This window comes from Salmo trutta, chromosome 29, assembly GCF_901001165.1.
Source record: "Salmo trutta chromosome 29, fSalTru1.1, whole genome shotgun sequence".
In the NCBI taxonomy this organism is placed as follows: Eukaryota; Metazoa; Chordata; class Actinopteri; order Salmoniformes; family Salmonidae; genus Salmo; species Salmo trutta.
The window spans coordinates 9,771,736-9,793,885 of record NC_042985.1 but is presented as its reverse complement, the minus strand read 5'-3'; the positions used below and the strand labels follow the sequence as shown (position 1 = coordinate 9,793,885).

General features: G+C 44.6%; 1 protein-coding gene across 1 annotated transcript in view; it reads right to left on the bottom strand.

The window, feature by feature from the left end:
• LOC115166881 (cell migration-inducing and hyaluronan-binding protein) overlaps positions 1-18,180 on the bottom strand; it is a gene marked incomplete in the record, with an annotated part of 159,192 nt that extends 141,012 nt beyond the window's left edge. Inside the window, 1 exon segment of the mRNA XM_029720781.1 lies at positions 17,992-18,180.
• Positions 18,181-22,150: the final 3,970 nt, after the last annotated feature.

The following is a 22,150-nucleotide window of genomic DNA, read 5'->3' as shown; positions in this document are numbered from 1 at the left end:
TTTTCTGAACGTCACGCGCCGATGTAAAATGCTGTTTTTATATATAAATATGAACTTTATCGAACAAAAAATGCATGTATTGTGTAACATGATGTCCTAGGAGTGTCATCTGAGGAAGATTGTCAAAGGTTAGTGCTTCTTTTAGCTGTGTTTTGGGTATTTGTGATGCATGCTAGTTGCTTTGAAAATGGCAGTGTGATTATTTTGGGCTGGGTACTCTCCGAACATAATCTAATGTTTTGCTTTTGCTGTAAAGCCTTTTTGAAATCGGACAACGTGGTTCGATTCAGGAGAGGTGTATCTATAAAATGGTGTAAAATAGTCATATGTTTGAGAAATTGAAGTTATAGCATTTACGAGGTATTTGTATTTCGCGCCACGCGATTCCACTGGCTGTTGTCTAGGGTGGGACGCAAGCGTCCCAGGTTCCCAGACAGGTTAACCCTCTGTTTCCCCTCAGGTCCTTGTCGGAGATTGTTTGGTGTTATGTGTTCATGTAATTTGTATAGGTGTGCGACGGGTATGTTTACTTTTATGTACATTGGTTTCTTGGAGTTTGTTTTATATAAATTAAACTACTCCAGTTACACTAAGTTGGTTTCTCCTGCGCCTGACTTCCCTGCCACCTACACACACGACAATGACAGAATCTCCGACCAAAATTATGAGTCAGCAGGAGAGGATACCCGGGACATGGAGGTGGAGGAGCGCGTCCAGGAGCAAGCGAGGAAGCTTCACCATCTGTGCGCCGCCATGGATCGCATTGTCCAGAATATGGACCGCTGGGAGAGACAGGGAGTTCTTCCAGCGCCTCCACCAGGCCAACCGGGGTCTATACTGAGCGCCCCTTCTCAACCTGAACCCGGTGGAATCCGTATATCCATGCCTCAGGGGTACGACAGAAATACTGCCGGCTGCCAGGGTTTCCTCCTTCAATTAGACCTTTATCTGGCCACGGTCCACCCAGTTCCATCAGACCGTGAGAAGAGTTTCGTGCCTCACCGGGAGAGCCCTGGAATGGGCCAGCGCTGTGTGTGGAGGATGAGATGCGGTGTTGGACCGTTATGGACTCGCCGGCGTTGGACCGAGTTCACTCGCCGTTTTCGGGCAATCTTCGACCACCCACCCGAGGGCAGAGCGGCGGGTGAGCACCTGAGGCAGGAGACGAGAAGCGTCCAGGAATTTACAGTGGAGTTCAGGACCCTGGCAGCCGATGCGGGATGGAATCCCGGGGCACTGATCGACCATTACCGCTGCAGTCTGCGTGAGGACGTCCGTCGGGAGCTGGCCTGCAGAGACACCACCCTCACCTTCGACCAGCTGGTGGATCTGTCCATCTGGCTGGACAACTTGCTGGCTGCTCGCTGACGTCCAGATCGGGGTCTGGTGGTTCCATCCTCCCGCATCCCCTCTCCGATACCCATGGAGCTGGGAGAGAGGGTGCACAGGGAGACCGGAGGGGGTCCTCTGTTGCCCATATATTTGTGTCTGTCACTTTTCCTGATTTCCCCTCGTTCCCAGCATAAGGCGCTAGTAGATTCAGGCGCGGCTGGGAATTTTATTGATCAAGCATTTGCTCATAGTTTAGGGATCCCCATTGTACCTGTGGATGTGCCTTTCCCCATTCACACATTAGATAGTCGACCATTAGGGTCAGGGTTTATCAGGGAGGCCACAGCTCCTTTGAGTATGGTGACGCAGGGGGATCACAAGGAAAAAAAATTGTCTTTTCCTTATTGACACTCCTGCATATCCCGTGGTGCTGGGCCTACCCTGGTTAGCTTGTCATAACCCCACTGTTTCTTGGCCACAGAGGGCTCTCACGGGGTGGTCGTGAGAGTGCTCAGGTAGGTGTGTAGGGGTTTCTGTTGGTGCTACTACGGTGGAAGGTCCAGACCAGGTCTCCACCGTGCACATTCCCCACGAATATGCCGATTTGGCTTTCGCCTTCTGTAAAAAGAAGGCAACTCAATTACCACCCCATCGACAGGGGGATTGTGCGATAAATCCCATGGTAGACGCTGCACTTCCCAGGAGCCACGTGTATCCCCTGTCACAAGCGGAGACGTTGGCTATGGAGACATATGTCTCCGAATCCCTGCGTCAGGGGTACATTCGGTCCTCCATTTCACCCGTCTTCTCGAGTTTCTTTTTTGTGAAAAAGAAGGATGGAGGTCTGCGCCCGTGCATTGATTATCGAGGTCTCAATAAAATCACGGTGGGGTACAGTTACCCGCTACCTCTGATCGCCACAGCGATTGAGTTAATGCACGGCGCGCGCTTCTTTACCAAACTGGATCTCAGGAGTGCGTACAACCTGGTGCGTATCCGAGATGGAGACGAATGGAAGATGGCGTTTAGTACCACCTCAGGGCATTATGAGTACCTCGTCATGCCGTACGGGTTGAAGAATGCTCCATCAGTCTTCCAATCTTTTGTAGACAAGATTTTCAGGGACCTGCACGGGCAGGGTGTAGTGGTGTATATCGATGACATTATGATATACTCCGCTACACGCACCAAGCATGTGTCCCTGGTGCGCAGAGTGCTTGGTCGCTTGTTGGAGCATGACCTGTATGTCAAGGCTGAGAAATGCATGTTATTTCAACAGTCCGTCTCCTTCTTAGGGTATTGCCTATCCACGTCAGGAGTGGAGATGGAAAGTGACCGCATTGCAGCCGTGCGTAATTGGCCGACTCCCACCACGGTGAAGGAGATGCAGCGATTTCTAGGGTTTGCCAATTACTACCGGAGGTTTATCCAGGGTTTTGGTCAGGTAGCGGCTCCCATTACCTCACTGCTGAAGGGGGTTCCGGTGCGCTTGAAGTGGTCAGCTGGGGCGGACAGGGCTTTTAGGCAACTGAAGGCTCTGTTTACCTCGGTTCCTGTTCTGGCTCATCCGGATCCCTCTTTGCAATTCATAGTGGAGGTGGACACGTCTGAGGCTGGGATAGGAGCTGTGCTCTCTCAGCGCTCGGGTACGCCACCTAAGCTCCAACCCTGTGCCTTCTTCTCTAAGAAGCTCAGCCCGGCGGAGCGAAACTATGATGTGGGGACCGGGAGCTGTTGGCTGTCGTCAAGGCTTTGAAGGTGTGGAGACATTGGCTTGAGGGGGCTAAACACCCTTTTCTCATCTGGACTGACCACCGCAATCTGGAGTACATCCAGGAGGCGAGGAGACTGAATCCTCGCCAGGCAAGGTGGGCCATGTTTTTCACCCGTTTTGTGTTTACCCTCTCTTACAGACCAGGCTCCCAGAATGTTAAGGCAGACGCACTGTCCGGGCTGTATGACACAGAGGTGCAGCCATCTGTGTCATACAGCCATCAACAGTGCAGCCATCACCAGTAGGCTGATCAGGTGCAGAAAGAGTCCTGATCAATTAACTAATAAATTATTGACTAAATGAATGGATGGATGGATGGATAAATTAATTACTAAATGAACGAACAAATGAATCAAATTAAGAAACTAATGATGGAACAATAGTATCATTTTAGGATTTGTCCCTAGTTGGAATGATCTATAATTAAGATGGGTAGCCAAACACAGACTGGATTTGTCCCTAGTTGGGATGATCTATAATTAAGATGGGCAGCCCAACACAGACTGGATTTGTCCCTAGTTAAGATGATCTATAATTAAGATGGGCAGCCCAACACAGACTGGATTTGTCCCTAGTTGGGATGATCTATAATTAAGATGGGTAGCCCAACACAGACTGGATTTGTCCCTAGTTGGGATGATCTGTAATTAAGATGGGCAGCCCAACACAGACTGGATTTGTCCCTAGTTGGGATGATCTTTAAGATGGGCAGCCCAACACAGACTGGATTTGTCCCTAGTTGGGATGATCTATAATTAAGATGGGTAGCCCAACACAGACTGGATTTGTCCCTAGTTGGGATGATCTATAATTAAGATGGGCAGCCCAACACAGACTGGATTTGTCCCTAGTTGGGATGATCTATAATTAAGATGGGCAGCCCAACACAGACTGGATTTGTCCCTAGTTGGGATGATCTTTAAGATGGGCAGCCCAACATAGACTGGATTTGTCCCTAGTTGGGATGATCTATAATTAAGATGGGTAGCCCAACACAGACTGGATTTGTCCCTAGTTGGGATGATCTATAATTAAGATGGGCAGCCCAACACAGACTGGATTTGTCCCTAGTTGGGATGATCTTTAAGATGGGCAGCCCAACATAGACTGGATTTGTCCCTAGTTGGGATGATCTTTAAGATGGGCAGTGGAACATCAGAGAGAATGGACAGACCTGGAGATCTGTCTGTCTGTCTGTACACAGCTCCTGTGCTCTCAACATCTGCAATATAAACAATCTATTGCAATGCAACACAACAGAATGCAATACTACACTACAAAACATATTGCAATGCAACACAACACAAAGCAACACAACATGTCGCAGTGCAAAACGCAATAACACGTCGCAGCATAACATAAACTGGATCTGTAGTGAGGGGCTGTGGAATTCTATTTAACCAAACAGAAACATTTCAAAGGACTGGAGCTTCATTTAAAAACAAGATGTTTTCATTCACTAAACCTGTTGCTCATTGTTCTCTTACATACCACAGCACACACCCTTTTACAACAAACACACACACAGTCACAGAAAACATCACACGTCATAAAGTATCATCGCTGCAGATTCCAGACCAAAACATAGTGATTCAAGCTCTTTCAAGCTTCCAATTGAAGGTGCCTATTGAAAATACACAAAGGCGCTCTTAGAAACTGAGGGAGGTGGAGAGGAGAGGTATGAAGCAATAAAAACAACTCAAGTCAGGTCCGTCTACTACAGCTGCATTACTGCTCTCAACTACGGTTAGTGTGAACATGATTATATTGGAGAGTGAGTGAAGAGGAAGACATCTACCTACCATTTAGTAGGAAACTAAATCCCTTCCTCAGTGGAATATCACTAGCTTTCATTGAACAATCCATAAGACATAATGCCTAGACAATAGCCTAGCTTTAGGATAGAAATAAATATGAATATGTATCACTGAAACACATTGAACTTCTAGAATGAACTCCCTGGTTGGTATGAGATATCAGGCAAATAACCTGACAGCAAATAACATCTTTCTTCTTCCATTTTCTTCTCTTGCTCTTTCTTTCCTTCCCTTTTCAATTCTATCTATATTCCTGCTCTTGTTCTGGGAGGGATGAGTTGAAATGTACACACACACACACACACCACACACAACCACATGCTCTCTCACACACACACACTGGGACCGTGCTCCCACCCATCCAGGACATCTACTTGAAACAATGCCTGAGGAAGGCCTGTAGCATCATCAATTGAGACATGTATTGTCTATGTGTGCCATTCAGAGGGTGAATGGATGAGACAAAAGATTTAAGTGCCTTTGAACGGTGTATGGTAGTAGGTGCCAGGCGCACCGGTTTGGGTTTTCATGCTCAACAGTTTCCTTTGTGTACCAAGAATGGTCCCCCACCCAAAGGACATCCAGCCAACTTGACACAACAGTGGGAAGCATTGGAGTCAACATGGGCCAGCATCCCTGTGGAACGCTTTCCACACCTTGTAGAGTCCATGCCCCGACAACTCAATGTTAGGAAGGTGTTCCTAATGTTTTGTACACTCAGTGTATACATTCATGTTGCACACACATTATAACTGCTGCTTACCAGACTATTATTATACTGCTCAGTTTATACACTTACCTCCAATCCCCCCTTGCCCAGAACACATGTACATATTGGACTATAATTTGTGCCTTCCTGTATTATACTGATGTTAAATGTTTATTCTATTCTACTGAGACATTTACTTTATGTTAGTATTCTTATATTTTAGTATTTCTTATTGTTGTTGCATTGTCGAGAAGGAACCTGCAAGTAAGCGTTTCATTGGACGATGTATACCATGTGTATCCTGTACATACTGTACAACTAATGTGCACACACACACACACACACACACACACACACACACACACACACACACACACACACACACACACACACACACACACACACACACATACACACACACACTCTCCTAAGCCCTCAGAGTAGTGGGGTTGAAAGTAGGAACATCCTGTAGGGAAGAAAGAGACCATGCTAGGATACACTCTGTATGGGTCCTGGACTGACTTAAAACAAATTGAAACCACACACACCTCCAATGACTGGAGAAACTACATCAGGAAGACATACACATCCCTGGGGTCTCACCTAAAACACACACACACTGATCTTGTTAACTTATATAAGTATTGAATAAGTAATACATGCTGAAGTGAACAACTCCACACTAAAGATGCTGTTAGCATCATCAGAATCACCTCAACATGACTTATCATCCGAGCAGAGCTAAATTCAAATATGTCATCAATTCTGCCTCTCCAGCTTTCCTACATTAATTCAGAACACGAGACACAAATCTGGGGCTGGTACTGCTGAATTACTAGGATAAACCAACCAGCTAACATCAGAAACAAGCCTTGGGGAGACACAGACAGGCAGACAGACTCACTCACAACAATGGCATCTGCAACCGGCCTTGGACAGAGATATAGACAGACAGAGAGAGAGCGAGAGAGACAGAGAGAGAGACAGAGAGAGAGACAGACACAGAGAGAGAGCGAGACAGACACAGAGACAGAGAGAGAGAGAGAGACAGAGAGACAGACACAGAGAGAGAGCGAGACAGACACAGAGAGAGAGCGAGACAGACACAGAGAGAGAGCGAGACAGACACAGAGAGAGAGAGAGAGACAGAGAGAGAGAGGCAGAGAGACAGAGAGACAGACACACACACTGTGTGCCATACGACAGCCATCAGCTAGATGAGATTGACACATAGCAGGCAGATGAAAGACAAGACTCAGCCCTCTGTTCATTCCTCCCTGCAGTCACATTCTACTGAGGTCTGTACTTTCATACATCCATTATTCACTACACTACATGGTGTGGCGAGGATACACACACACACACAGAGAGAACACACTCTCACACACACTGTGATAACAACATGTAGTGCTGGGGGTCGACTCATGGAATCTGTGCCTTGCAGAATACTGGGGAGCAATCTGTCGGGGAGTACTTACACAGCTTTATCTGTGTTGTATGCATCTGTGTATATGTGTGTATATCTGTGTGTGTGTGTACTCACCTTGTCATCACAGTCAAGCGGGCTGGATCCACTCTTGTTCCCACTGTCTTCCTGAAACACAGAGAAAATCACAAGCCACATTTTGGTTGTTTGTCTATTCAATTCAGTCCTGTATGAAAAACAATCTAGAAAATGAATAACATACATTTTTATCTTTCCCCATTACTTAGACGTTTGTTCTCTTACAGTATATTCCTTGAGAGCTTGATTCTCTGATTGTATTAGATTGATTCAAGTGTTGAATGTGTTTTTCTTTCCAAAATGAAACCAGTCCAAACCTGGTGATGACCAAATGAATATCCATCAAGTCTCCTATGATTTGTGATAGGCTGGATCGAAAAAGTCCTATTTCTCCTCCAGGATGTGCCAGTAACTTGTTGGTATTCTACCAGCTCTCTCAATTTCCTATTTTCATCAAGGGAATATGATAGTCTCCTACTCTCTTTCTGTCTATCCTCAACCCCCCCTCTCTCTTTCTCCAATCCCATCTTTTTCTCTTTTCTTTCAAACCAAATCGCTCTCCAAACCATCCTTCTATTTTCTCCACTCTCCATCTCCCCTTCTCTTACTCCCCCCATCTCTCTAAACCCAATCTCTCTCCCTTCCAACCCCTCCCTCTCTCCATCTCCCCCTTCTCTCTTACTCCCCCATCTCTCTAACCCAATCTCTCTCCCTTCCAACCCCTCCCTCTCTCCATCTCCCCTTCTCTCTTACTCCCCCATCTCTCTAACCCAATCTCTCTCCCTTCCAACCCCTCCCTCTCTCCATCTCCCCTTCTCTCTTACTCCCCCATCTCTCTAACCCAATCTCTCTCCCTTCCAACCCCTCCCTCTCTCCATCTCCCCTTCTCTCTTACTCCCCCATCTCTCTAACCCAATCTCTCTCCCTTCCAACCCCTCCCTCTCTCCATCTCCCCTTCTCTTACTCCCCCATCTCTCTAACCCAATCTCTCTCCCTTCCAACCCCTCCCTCTCTCCATCCCCCCCATCTCTCCAACCCCTCCCTCTCTCCATCTCCCCTTCTCTCTTACTCCCCCATCTCTCTAACCCAATCTCTCTCCCTTCCAACCCCTCCCTCTCTCCATCCCCCCTTCTCTCTTACTCCCCCATCTCTCTAACCCAATCTCTCTCCCTTCCAACCCCTCCCTCTCTCCATCCCCCCTTCTCTCTCCATCCCCCCATCTCTCTAACCCAATCTCTCTCCCTTCCAACCCCTCCCTCTCTCCATCTCCCCTTCTCTCTTACTCCCCCATCTCTCTAACCCAATCTCTCTCCCTTCCAACCCCTCCCTCTCTCCATCCCCCCATCTCTCCAACCCCTCCCTCTCTCCATCCCCCCTACTCCCCCATCTCTCCAGCCTCTCTAGGTAGTGACAGGTAGTTTATTCCCTGTTCTGACAGATGTCAGCTTTGACAAACCTGCCTCATCCTCCACAAGGATTACTCTCCTTCCAAGAGATATGGCTCTGTGTATCGCATCCTCTAACTCATTACAACACACACACACCTACACACTAGTGCTGTCAAATTCAAATCTGGCCCTGGAAGCCAGTTCCACTGCTTTTCTTTCATTCTTCCTAATCAGGGACTGATTTCAACCTGCGACACCAGGTGGCTGCAATAATTATCAGGTAGAGCAGAAAACCAGTAGGGTCCAGACCTCGTAGGGTCAGAGTGCAATACCCCTGCTCTAGAGGTTGATGCCTTATTGAGGAATATGTAACATTCTGGCTCTCGTCCCAGAGGAGAGTAGGCATATACACTGACTGGACAAAACATTATGAACACCTGCTGAAAGCTAGGAATCTCTTATTGATGTCACTTGTTAAATCAACTTCAATCACTGTAGATGAAGGGGAGGAGACAGGTTAAATAAGGATTTTTAAGCCTTGAGACATGGATAGTGTATGTGTGTCATTCAGAGGGTGAATGGGCAAGACAAAATATTTAAGTGCCTTTGAACGGGGTATGGTAGTAGGTGGCAGGCAGACCAGTTTGAGTGTGTCAAGAACTGCAACGCTGCTGGGTTTTTCCACGCTTAACAGTTTCCTGTGTGTATCAAGAATGGTCCATCACCCAAAGGACATCCAGCCAACTTGACACAACTGTGGGAAGCATTGGAGTCAACATGGACCATCATCCCTGTGGAACGACACCTTGTAGAGTCCATGCCCCCAACGAATTGAAGCTGTTCTGAGGGCATTAATCTTAACACTAGCCATGCACAATGCTCCCTTAATGATACATCATCCAAATGTACCCTGTTGCTCCCTTAATGAGAAATCATCCAAATGTACCCTGTTGCTCCCTTAATGAGAAATCATCCAAATGTACCCTGTTGCTCCCTTAATGAGAAATCATCCAAATGTACCCTGTTGCTCCCTTAATGATAAATCATCCAAATGTACCCTGTTGCTCCCTTAATGAGAAATCATCCAAATGTACCCTGTTGCTCCCTTAATGATAAATCATCCAAATGTACCCTGTTGCTCCCTTAATGAGAAATCATCCAAATGTACCCTGTTTCTCCCTTAATGAGAAATCATCCAAATGTACCCTGTTGCTCCCTTAATGATAAATCATCCAAATGTACCCTGTTGCTCCCTTAATGATAAATCATCCAAATGTACCCTGTTGCTCCCTTAATGATAAATCATCCAAATGTACCCTGTTGCCAAATACAATCCCCCCCATGGTTTCAGACCTAACCCCCGCTCTCCCTTACACTTCTATTACTCCTCACCAGTCCAACCCTGACACACACACACACACACACACACACACACACACACACACACACACACACACACACACACACACACACCCTCCTGTGTGAGGATAATAAGGCTAGCCTGTCCAAACACATCTCTTGGCAAATTAGCAGTCAGGCTTGCATTTACAGCCAGATGTTCCAACTGTGTGTGTGTGTGTGTGTGTGCGTGTGTGTGTGCGTGTGTGTGTGCGTGTGTGTGTGTGTGTGCGTGTGTGTGTGTGTGCGTGCATCTTCTCAGGATAAGCCGTAATGAACATGAGGTCAGTGATGTGACGTTAAGACAGTATGAAGAGCGGGCCGTCTGCATCTTGTCTGACAGAACCATGTCAGGTCAAACGGCTGCTGAGAAACTCCCTGATTAGACATGAAGCATTCTTGGCCTATCGTTTCAAGCCTCTAAGGGCTTGTATTAAGATACCAAAACACACACACACACTGACAAATAAAAAATACACACACACACACAGCAAATAAAAAATACACACACACACACACACACACACAGCAAATAAAAAATACACACAAACACACACACACAGACACGCACACACAGCAAATTAAAATAAAACACACACACACACAACAAATAAAACACACACACACACAGACACGCACACACAACAAATAAAACACACACACACAGACACAACAAATAAAACACACACACACACAGACACGCACACACAACAAATAAAACACACACACACACAACAAATACCAGATAAAAAGGATCCATATGGTCCCTGTCCAACTGGAGAGCCTTAAATAGCTTGGCTTGCATTTTGGGTAACAGGAAATTAACTGTTGAATGCTGCTTGCAGTCTAAGGCATGTTGTTTTTCTGTTACATCTGAATTCTAAATGTTTTATCCATGTGAGGATTTCATATGGACACATCATCATTCATACATGTTTACGCAAACTAGTCTTATTAAATAATGTATGAGTCTACTACTCTACTATCGCAGTTCCAATTGGATATTTCTGTTTGGACAGTGGAACCTGTTTCAGACTACAGTACAAAGTAGCTATACAGTCCTGTGTCAAACAATGTGCAAAAACCTCATTTGTGATGTGTGTGCCACAGGTGGCTTGTGGCACCTTAATTGGGGAGGATAGGCTCATAGTAATGGCTGGAATGGAATCTATGGAATGATATCAAACGCATGGATTCCATATGTTTGATACCACTCCATTCCAGCCATTATTATGAGCCGTCCTCCCCTCACCAGCCTCCTGTGTGCATTACTTAGATGTGTGCATAACTTACTATATGCATTAGTGGAGGCTGGTGAGGGCAGGATGGCTCATAGTAATGGCTGGAATGTAGTGTAATGGAATGGTAAGGTGTTTGGTACCATTCCATATGTTCCGTTCCAGACATTACTATGAGCCTGTCCTCCAATTTAAAGTGCCACCAGCCACCCCTGGTCTGCATTGATGTCAATAGATTTGTATGGAAATCTTGAGTTACGTGCAAGAACCTAAAGTTAGGATTTTGGCCCAAGTGTCTACAAAGTGTCCTTGTAAGGGCCTTTCTGAGTGTACTTCTAAATCAATGTGACAGATTATGACAACTAAGAAGGGGCAGAGTGAAAGACAGAGAGAGAAAGAAAATGACAGACAGAGAGAGAAAGAAAAAAGACAGACACAGACAGAGAGAATCAGAGACATACAGACAGAGAGAGACATACAGACAGACAGAGAGAGACATATAGACAGACAAAGACACATACAGACAGAGAGAGACATATAGACAGACAGAGAGAGATGTACAGACAGAGAGAAACAGAGACATACAGACAGAGAGAGACATACAGACAGAGAGAGAGAGACATATAGACAGAGAGAGACATATAGACAGACAAAGACACATACAGACAGAGAGAGACATATAGACAGACAGAGAGAGATGTACAGACAGAGAGAAACAGAGACATACAGACAGAGAGAGACATACAGACAGAGAGAGAGAGACATACAGACAGAGAGACGTACAGACAGAGAGAGACGTACAGACAGAGAGAAACAGAGACATACAGACAGAGAGAGACATACAGACAGAGAGAGACGTACAGACAGAGAGAAACAGAGACATACAGACAGAGAGAGACATACAGACAGAGAGAGAGAGACATACAGACAGAGAGACGTACAGACAGAGAGAGACGTACAGACAGAGAGACACGTACAGACAGAGAGAGATAGACATACAGACAGAGAGAGATAGACATACAGACAGAGAGAGAGAGAGACATACAGACAGAGAGAGAGAGACATACAGACAGAGAGAGAGAGACATACAGACAGAGAGAGAGAGACATAGACAGACAAAGACACATACAGACAGAGAGAGAGACACGTACAGACAGAGAGAGACGTACAGACAGAGAGAGACACATACAGACAGAGAGACACATACAGACAGAGACATATAGACAGACAAAGACACATACAGACAGAGAGAGAGACACATACAGACAGAGAGAGACGTACAGACAGAGAGAGACGTACAGACAGAGAGAGACACATACAGACAGAGAGAGACGTACAGACAGAGAGAGACAGACATACAGACAGAGAGAGAAAGACATACAGACAGAGAGAGAGACATACAGACAGAGAGAGAGAGAGAGACATACAGACAGAGAGAGAGACAGACATACAGACAGAGAGAGAGAGACATACAGACAGAGAGAGACGTACAGACAGAGAGACACATACAGACAGAGAGACACATACAGACAGAGAGACACGTACAGACAGAGAGAGACAGACATACAGACAGAGAGTGACAGACATACAGACAGAGAGAGAGAGACATACAGACAGAGAGAGAGAGACATACAGACAGAGAGAGAGAGACATACAGACAGAGAGAGAGACATACAGAGACACATACAGAGACACATACAGACAGAGAAACACATACAGACAGAGAGAGAGACACATACAGACAGAGAGAGAGAGACATACAGACAGAGAGAGAGAGACATACAGACAGAGAGAGAGAGACATGCAGACAGAGAGAGACATACAGACAGAGAAAGAGACAGAGAGACATACAGACAGAGAAAGAGAAGCATACAGACAGAGAGAGAGACACAGACAGAGAGAGAGACAGAGAGACACAGAGATCTGTCAGTGTCCACCTGTCTGTCTGCCAGTCAGATTAGGGCTAGTCAAGTCAGCCCATATGCCTCAAACACACCACCCAAAATAACCCCCAGCGGAGGAGAAGAAAGCAAGATGCTAAGCCAAACCATGGAAACGCCTGGTATCAATTTACACCATGTTATCCACTTCTTGGACCGATCACTGTTTTATTTCATTAATTAACTCCTTAGCCTCAGTCTCAGTCCCAAATGACACCCTAGTCCCTACATACTGCACTCCATTAAACTAGCACTCATAGGGCTCTGGTCAAAAGTAGTGCACAATGTAGGAATAGGGTACCATTTGGGATGAATCCTAAGATACATGCCAGGGGGAACTATCTGCAAGGCTGGCAGGGCGAGACGGGACAACAACCACTCAGAACAACTTCACACCCCATTAAGGGCTTGATGGATAGGCCAAAACTACTAGAGGATACATCCTAAATGGCACCCTATTCCCTATTGGGCCCTGTTCAAAAGTAGTGCACTATGTAGGAAATAGGGTGCCATTTGGTTTCTGCTTGGCACCTTGTACAATATAATATGAAGAGCTGGTATTTTCCTAAGGAGGAGGCAGAGAGCAACTCGCCAAGCCAGAAGGCTTGTACAGACACATGAGCGAGAGAAGGTGTGTGTGTGTTTTTGTTACTTTCCGCTCTGAAACTATGCTGGAGCCCTGATGGTTTCCTGGAGTAAATGGTGGCCTCTGGCAGCTCGCTCCCTCGTCCACGGTGGCAGTGTGTATGTGTATGTGTGTGTGTGTGTGTGTGTGTGTGCTCCCCAGTGTTCCACAACAGATGCGTGCCAAGAACTCCTGAATCTCTGTCTCAGAGAGTGACTCATCCACACACAGTAGAAATAGACCTAGCAAAATGGACATAGATATAGACCTAGCAAAATGGACATAGAAATGGACCTAGCAAAATGGACATAGAAATAGACCTGGCAGAAAGAACACAGAAATACACCTAGCATAAGGGACATAGAAATAGACCTAGCAGAATGGACATAGAAATAGACCTAGCAGAATGGACATAGAAATAGACCTAGCAGAATGGATATAGAAATATACTTAGCAGAATTCATGTAGACATAGACCTAGCAGAATAACAATAGAAATATGCATACCAAAATGGACACAGAAATATACCTGGCAGAATTGACAAAGAAATAGACCTAGCAGAATGGACATAGAAATAGACCTAGCAGAATGGACATAGAAATAGACCTAGCAGAATGGACATAGAAATAGACCTGGCAGAATGGACATAGAAATATACTTAGCAGAATTCATGTAGACATAGACCTAGCAGAAGGGGCATAGAAATAGACCTAGCAGAAGGGACATAGAAATATACCTAGCAGAAGGGACATAGAAATATACCTAGCAGAAGGGACATAGAAATAGACCTAGCAGAAGGGACATAGAAATAGACCTAGCAGAATGTACATAGAAATAGACCTAGCAGAGTGGACATAGAAATAGACCTAGCAGAATGGACATAGAAATAGGCCTAGCAGAATGGACATAGAAATAGACCTAGCAGAATGGACATAGAAATAGACCTAGCAGAATGGATAAAGAAATATACTTAGCAGAATTCATGTAGACATAGACCTAGCAGAAGGGGCATAGAAATATACCTAGCAGAAGGGACATAGAAATAGACTTAGCAGAATGGACATAGAAATATACTTAGCAGAATTCATGTAGACATAGACCTAGTAGAATAACAATAGAAATATGCATACCAAAATGGACACAGAAATAGACCTGGCAGAATGGACAAAGAAATAACCTAGCATAAGGGACATAGAAATAGACCTAGCAGAATGGACATAGAAATAGACCTAGCAGAATGGACATAGAAATAGACCTAGCAGAATGGACATAGAAATAGACCTAGCAGAATGGATATAGAAATATACTTAGCAGAATTCATGTAGACATAGACCTAGCAGAAGGGGCATAGAAATAGACCTACCAGAAGGGACATAGAAATAGACCTAGCAGAAGGGACACAGAAATATACCTAGCAGAAGGGACATAGAAATAGACCTAGCAGAAGGGACATAGAAATATACCTAGCAGAAGGGACATAGAAATAGACCGAGCAGAAGGAACATAGAAATAGACCTAGCAGAATGGACTTACAAATACACCTAGCAGAATTAACATAGAAATGGACTTGGCAGATAGTACATATAAAACAAAAGTGCAGAATGAACCTTGCAGACCTAGCAGAATGAACATTGAAATATATGCGGCATAGAAATAGACCTAGCAGATTGAACATAGCTCAGAAAAAAACACAGACGAGCTGCTGACAAGTTGGAAGGGATGTAACAAAACGGGATAGCACGCAAGTTGAAATGCACCAGCCTGAAATTCACTGGATTTGTCATGGTCCACTACATATCATTGCAAGCACACGCACATACATTGCTGCCTGCAAACAGCATTTAGAAAGGCAATGAGAGTCTGAGAGATGAGGATATGATATGAGTCAATGCACTGAGCCTTTTGATTGCTGCAGCCAATATGAGCCACAACAACATGAATGGAATGTCCTTTCTAGTCATTCTGTATCTATACTAACCACAGAACAAGCTCAAATAGATGGAGTGATACTAGTAGCTGTCAGAGTAATACTTAGACTGTAGGCCCCTCTCTCTCCATCTCTCTTTATAGCTCTCCTCAATCTTTCTTGATCCCTCTCCACCTCTACTTTCTCTCTCTATACTTCCCTCTCCAGACATCTCGTCCACTCTTCCTCTGTATCCTTCTCTCTCCCTCCTCCCCCATCGTAATATATAGTCTATGTGTGTATCCACCACCACACCTACAGTATGTGTACATCCACCACCATACAGACATATGATAAACTGTAGTGCCTATTTTATACACTTCATGAGAAATGGGGTTGTCTCTGTTATTCTGGTCATTCTACAGATGTCTTCAAGTGTGACCCTGGTAAGAGGGTATCACACACACACCTGCCCCTTAGGCCATGTATGCACAGTAATATTTGCAAGTCAAAAGAAGGCAAGGAAAGGTTGCACTCACCTGCTGTATTCCTGTTTTCTTCTCACGACTCTGGTTCATCCCTCTCTTCTCCTCTCCTATCTTCTCTTCATCTGTCCTTCCCCCTCCTCTCCTCTCATCATCTGTCCTTCTTCATCTGTCCTTTCTTCTCTTCTCCTTTCATCTCATCTCCTCTCTTGTCCTCCTTTTCTCTTCTCCATTTTCCTTTCCTCCCCTCTTCTTTCTCTCTCCACTCCTCCCCTATTCTCTTTCCTTTCTCTTCTCCTCTCCTTTTTCTCTCCTCTCCTTTCTCTCTCTCTTCTCCTCTCCTTGGTCATGTGTGGAAACCTAGAGTACATTCTGAATATACCAATTAGTTTGTCAATCTCTGGTTGTCAGTCAAACCCAGGTACCTGTTTCTCTGAGATGCTTTGACATTCCCAGTACTGATTACATGGTTCCAATAGGTGTTCCTTCAATCCCTGTTCTGTGGCTCTAATGTGGACCTCTGTTGCTTCCAAACATCCCTCCCTCTCTGTCTCTCTCTCTTTCTCTCATGCAGGGATCTTGTCAATTATGGCCTTGAAATCTGGTCTTGGTCATTCCTTTCCTGAGATTTGATATCATCATCATTGTCATCTCTGCTAGCTATGCATCTTTTACAAGAGACTGAAAGAAGGACAGGGAGGGGCAGTACAGGGTTAACGTTTCCCCTTTCTTAAATCTGACACACGCACACTGCTTATTCCCTGACACTAAGCCCTCTAAAGACTTCAATTACAGCAGGAAATCCGTTCACTTATTGAACAGCTCAAATCTTGTCATATTCTAAGCATGTCTTACATTCATCATCAAAATGCCCTTACAGCCTCAGTCAAACCTCAATTGTCACGTGCTCATCACTCATTCCACATACATATCCTGATAATGAAGGAACCTGTCAGGTACATAGGCTAGTATAAACTAAACTAACGCTGCTCTTACCTCACCAATACTGACTGAGTTCAATATAATCACCGATAAGCTATAGGTTCCTATATGGGCGCATCGATCTGAAAAACACTGAACTATTATCAGCAATACATCTTGAATCATATATAGACATGTTGAAAATGACGGGATGTTGTTTGAAGAATATAAAAAACACATACCTGATGACTGTGCACTTGATGCCCCCTAGGGTAGCGAAACCGGGCGCGCACGTTACCAGAAGCGAGCGCAAGATACAGTGGCACATGCGAACGGAGCGCGTGAATATACACAACATAGGCTACCCTTGCTGCACAGTATCATATTATACAACGCATGTACAAACCAACCCTATAAATAGAATTTGTGTTTTTAACAATGCTACCACTTGCGCGAGTTGTGCTTGCTTGCGCGGTGAAACGTGTTGGTACATGATAAGGTCGTTAACCCACAGATACCGTACCATTGTTGCTGTCATGCACGGTCAAAGTCTATAAGGATGGCATTGTGTAAATTGCATTAATTACAGATAGGGATACATATATATATTGTAGCCTGATTTATTTTGACACTGATCAATGGCACCGGGAGGAGATGTGCTGGAACGAACCGCAAAAAGGCGCACCTTGAAAACAAACACCTCTGGTCCATACAGCCACAGCTGGCACTGGCCGCTCCTTTCTGCAGGGTGTACAGTCCACAACGACCCAAAACACTCTGTTGTATTCCTATTAGCAGGCTAGACTACCGATACACCGGTGGCTTTGGCTTTGACACTAGAGTAAGAGCCTAGCGAAGAGAAAAAGAGAGGCGCGAAGCGAGCTGGAGTTGTTTTTAAATCCCCAAAAGGTTTAGCAGTTAGCTTATAAACTCCACGGAGATCGAGAGACGCACCAACCTGTAGAATAAACCAACCGTTGTCTAGTCGACTCCTTCGGGAAGTGCGGTCTTGGGGAGGACACACAGGAGACGTGACAGGGACAACTAGGTCATGTGTCAGGTCTGGTATAGCGGAGAGAAGAGGCACTCTGATATTTATACACTCCTCTCCTCTCCGCTCCGTGCGAGCCTGGCGCTTCTGAACACGCTGTTTACAGCAGCAGAGGCAGGAGGACGCGCCCACCGCACACTCATTGGCCCGGTTCATTTCTAAGCCATTTCTATCATTCCATTGACGGAAGCCTATTTTTGATACAATCTATAAAACCTACTTTAGCGCTATTCAAGGAGGACTGAAACATTTATAAAATAATTTGATAATTGGAGGCAAATGTGTAGGCCTACGTTGCAAGTGCATTTCGATGCAGGGCCAGTAACTTGAAATGTATTTAAAATATGCATTAATTAGGCTATGGAAACATGAAAGTGGGATTTCCGCAGAGATGTATATTGTAGCCTAAACTACTGGGGATGTGACTTGGTGCTCAGGAACATGAGCTGCCAGTAGAAATACTGTGTGAGTGTTTGATTGGTGCACTGGAATTTCCTCTGTCTGCCTTGCAACCTATATCGCATGACCCACACCTTCATCCCTTCTCTTCTTTCCTCTAGTCCCGTCCCAATCCCCTCTGCACACACTCACCCCTCTTTCTCACTACCCATCCACCCACCCATCTCTCTCTGTCTCTCTCTCTCTGGTCTTTATCCTATCGCTGTCCCTCACCATCTCTTTCTCTATGCTTTCCTCTCCATTTGTATTTCTCTCCATACCGCTCTTCCCATCTCTCTCTCTCTTGTTCCTGTCTGTACATTAGCTTACAGGTCGAACACGGGAGTTTCGTAACTGTCCTGCTATGGTTGAGGAGGTTGAAACCATGAAATTGAGCTTTGAAACTCAAAATAGGCTAGATTGTTTACACTCTTAGTAAAAAAGGTTCTGTATAGAACCAACAAGGGTTCTACTTGCATCATATATGGCACCCTTTGCAACCAGCTCTCAGAGCATTTCGTATTATTCTGCATGTAAATCCGAGATGCTCCATTTAGTAAGATATGTAAGATTTCGTATGGTATGTATTCATTTGTAGTTGTCCATGATCCATTTTGTATGATATGTTACGAAATACAATTCATATGATAAGTTATGATTTAGAAAAAACGTACAATATGTTATGAATTTGCAAAATATACAATTTCTTACAACTGTGCAAAACTTAGATATGTTACGAATTCCCATTTGTTGTGGCTAACATTTTCTAGGTGGCAAATGCTAACATTAGCTAGGCTAAGGGTTAGGGTTAAGGTTAGGGTTAAGATTAGGAGTTAGGTTAAAGGGTTAAGGTAAGGTTAGGTGAAGGGTTAGCTACAAGGGTTAAGGCTAGGGGAAGGGTTAGCTAACATGCTAAGTAGTTGCAACGTAGCTAGAAAGTAGTAAGTAGTTGAGAAGTTGCTAAATAGCTAACATACAAAAGTTTTCTGTGATGAGATTCGAGCACGCAACCATTTTTGGTGTTGCTAGACGTTTGCGAAAGTCTAGCAACCCAAAGGTTGCATGTTCAAATCTCATCACGGAAAACTTTAACATTTTAGCTAATTAGCATCTTTTCAACTACTCACTAGCTTTTTAGCTACTTTGCAACTATCCTGAACAAAAATATAAATGCAACATGCAACAATTTCAAAGATTTTAATTAATTAATTGGACCCTAATCTATGGATTTCACATGACTGGGAATACAGATACTCATATGTTAGTCACAGATACCATAAAGAAAAAGGTAGGGGTGTGGATCAGAAAACCAGTCAGTATCTGGTGTGACCACCATTTGCTTCATGCAGTCTGGCATCTCCTTCGCAAAATAATTGATAAGGCTGTTGATTTTGGCCTGTGGAATGTTGGCCTACTCCTCCTCAACGGCTGTGTAAAGTTGCTGGATATTGGTGGGAAATGGAACATGCTGTCGATCCAGAGCATCCCAAACATGCTCAATGGGTGACATGTCTGGTGAGTATGCAGGCTATGGAAGAACTGGGATATTTTCAGCTTCCGGGAATTGTGTAGAGATTCTTGCGATTATCATGCTGAAACATGAGGTGATGTTGGCAGATGAATGGCATGACAATGGGCCTCAGGATCTCGTCACGGTATCTCTGTGCATTCAAATTGCCATTGTGTTCATTGTCCGTAGCTTATGCCTACCCAAACCATAACCCCACCGCAGGTCACTCTGTTCACAACGTTGACATCAGAAAACCGCACGCCCACACATTTTACATTTACATTTTAGTAATTTAGCAGATGCTCTCATCCAGAGCGACTTACAGTAGTGAGTGCATACATTTTCATAATTTTTCCCATACTGGTCCCCCATGGGAATCGAACCCACAAACCTGGCATTGCAAGCGCCATTGCCCGACCAACTGAGCCACATGGGTCTGCAGTCATGAGGTCAGTTGGATGTACTGCCAAATTCTCTAAAACAACATTGGAGGTGGCTTATGGTAGAGAAATGAACATTAAATTATCTGGCAACAGCTCTGGTGGACATTCCCGCAGTCAGCATGCCAATTGCATGCTCCCTCAAACCTTGAGACATCTGTGGCATTGGGTTGTGTGACAAAACTGCACATTTTAGAGTGGCCTTTTATTGTCTCCAGAACAAGGTGCAACTGTGTAATGATGCTGTTTAACCAGTTTCTTGATATGCCACACCTGTCAGGTGGATGGATTGTCTTGGCAAAGGATAAATGCTCACTAACAGGGATGTAAACAAATTTTGTGCACAAAATTTGAGAGAAATAAGCTTTTTGTGCATCTGAAACATGGGACCAACACTTAACATTTTGCGTTTATATAGTTGTTCAGTATACTAACCCTACCCCTAACTTTAACCCTTTTAGCTAAACCTAACCCTAACCCCCCCTTCTTTTCCCTAAGATACCTTCTGTTTTATGTAACCATACCAAAAGTAACATATCATTCTAATTTGAGTTTTCAGGATTTACATTTATTATGTTACGTCTACTCTATGAGACCAGGCTGCTATATGGAACCCAAGGACTCTATATAGAACCAATTTTCGTTCAGTGAAAAATAAACCCTGGGGTTCTGATCAAGGAACCCTACAAAAAGGTTCCATATAAAACCTTTAGGGGTGTCATATATGAAGCAAGCAATAACATTTTGGGGGGGTTCTATAGACCAGGTATTCCAAAACTGGGCAATGCCGTTGGTGGTACGCCAAATAAAAATGTGATTCACCTTTTTTGAGGGGCTGTTGCTCATGTTGGTATCTGTACTGATGGCACAAAAGCCATGACAAGGAGACATAGTGGAGTGGTAATGGTATTCAAGCAGTTGATCCCGACGCCACTTGGATACACTGCAGCATCCACCGAGAGGATCTTGCTGCCAAGGGAATGCCTGACAGCTTGAAAGACGTTTTGGACACTACAGTGAAAATGGTTAACTTTGTATAAAGCAAGGCCCCTGAACTCTCGTGTATTTTCTGCACTATGCAATGATATGGGCATCGACCATGTAAAGCTTTTACAACATATGCTGGTTATCAAGGGGCAAAGTATTGACACGTTTTTTAAAAATTGAGAGACAAGTTTAAAGTTCTTTACTGACCATAATTTTCACTTGCCTGACCGCTTGCATGGTGACGAGTATCTCATACGACTGGCCTATCTGGGTGATGTTGTTTTCTCGCCTGAATGATCTGAATCTAGGATTACAGGGGCTTTCCACAACTATATTCAATGTGCGGGACAAAATTGAGGCTATGATTAAGAAGTTGGAGCTCTTCTCTGTCTGCATTAACAAGGACAACACACGTCTTTCTATCATTGTATAATTTTTGTGTGCAAATGAACTCAAGCTTACGGACAATGTCAAGTGTGATATAGCGAAGCACCTGAGTGAGTTGGGTGAGCAATTACGCAGGTACTTTCCTGAAACAGATGACACAAACAACTGGATTCATTATCCCTTTCATGCCCTGCCTCCAGTCCACTTGCCTATATCTGAACAAGAGAGCCTCATCGAAATTGCAACAAGCGGTTCTGTGAAAATTTAATTTAATCAGAAGCCACTGCCAGATTTCTGGAT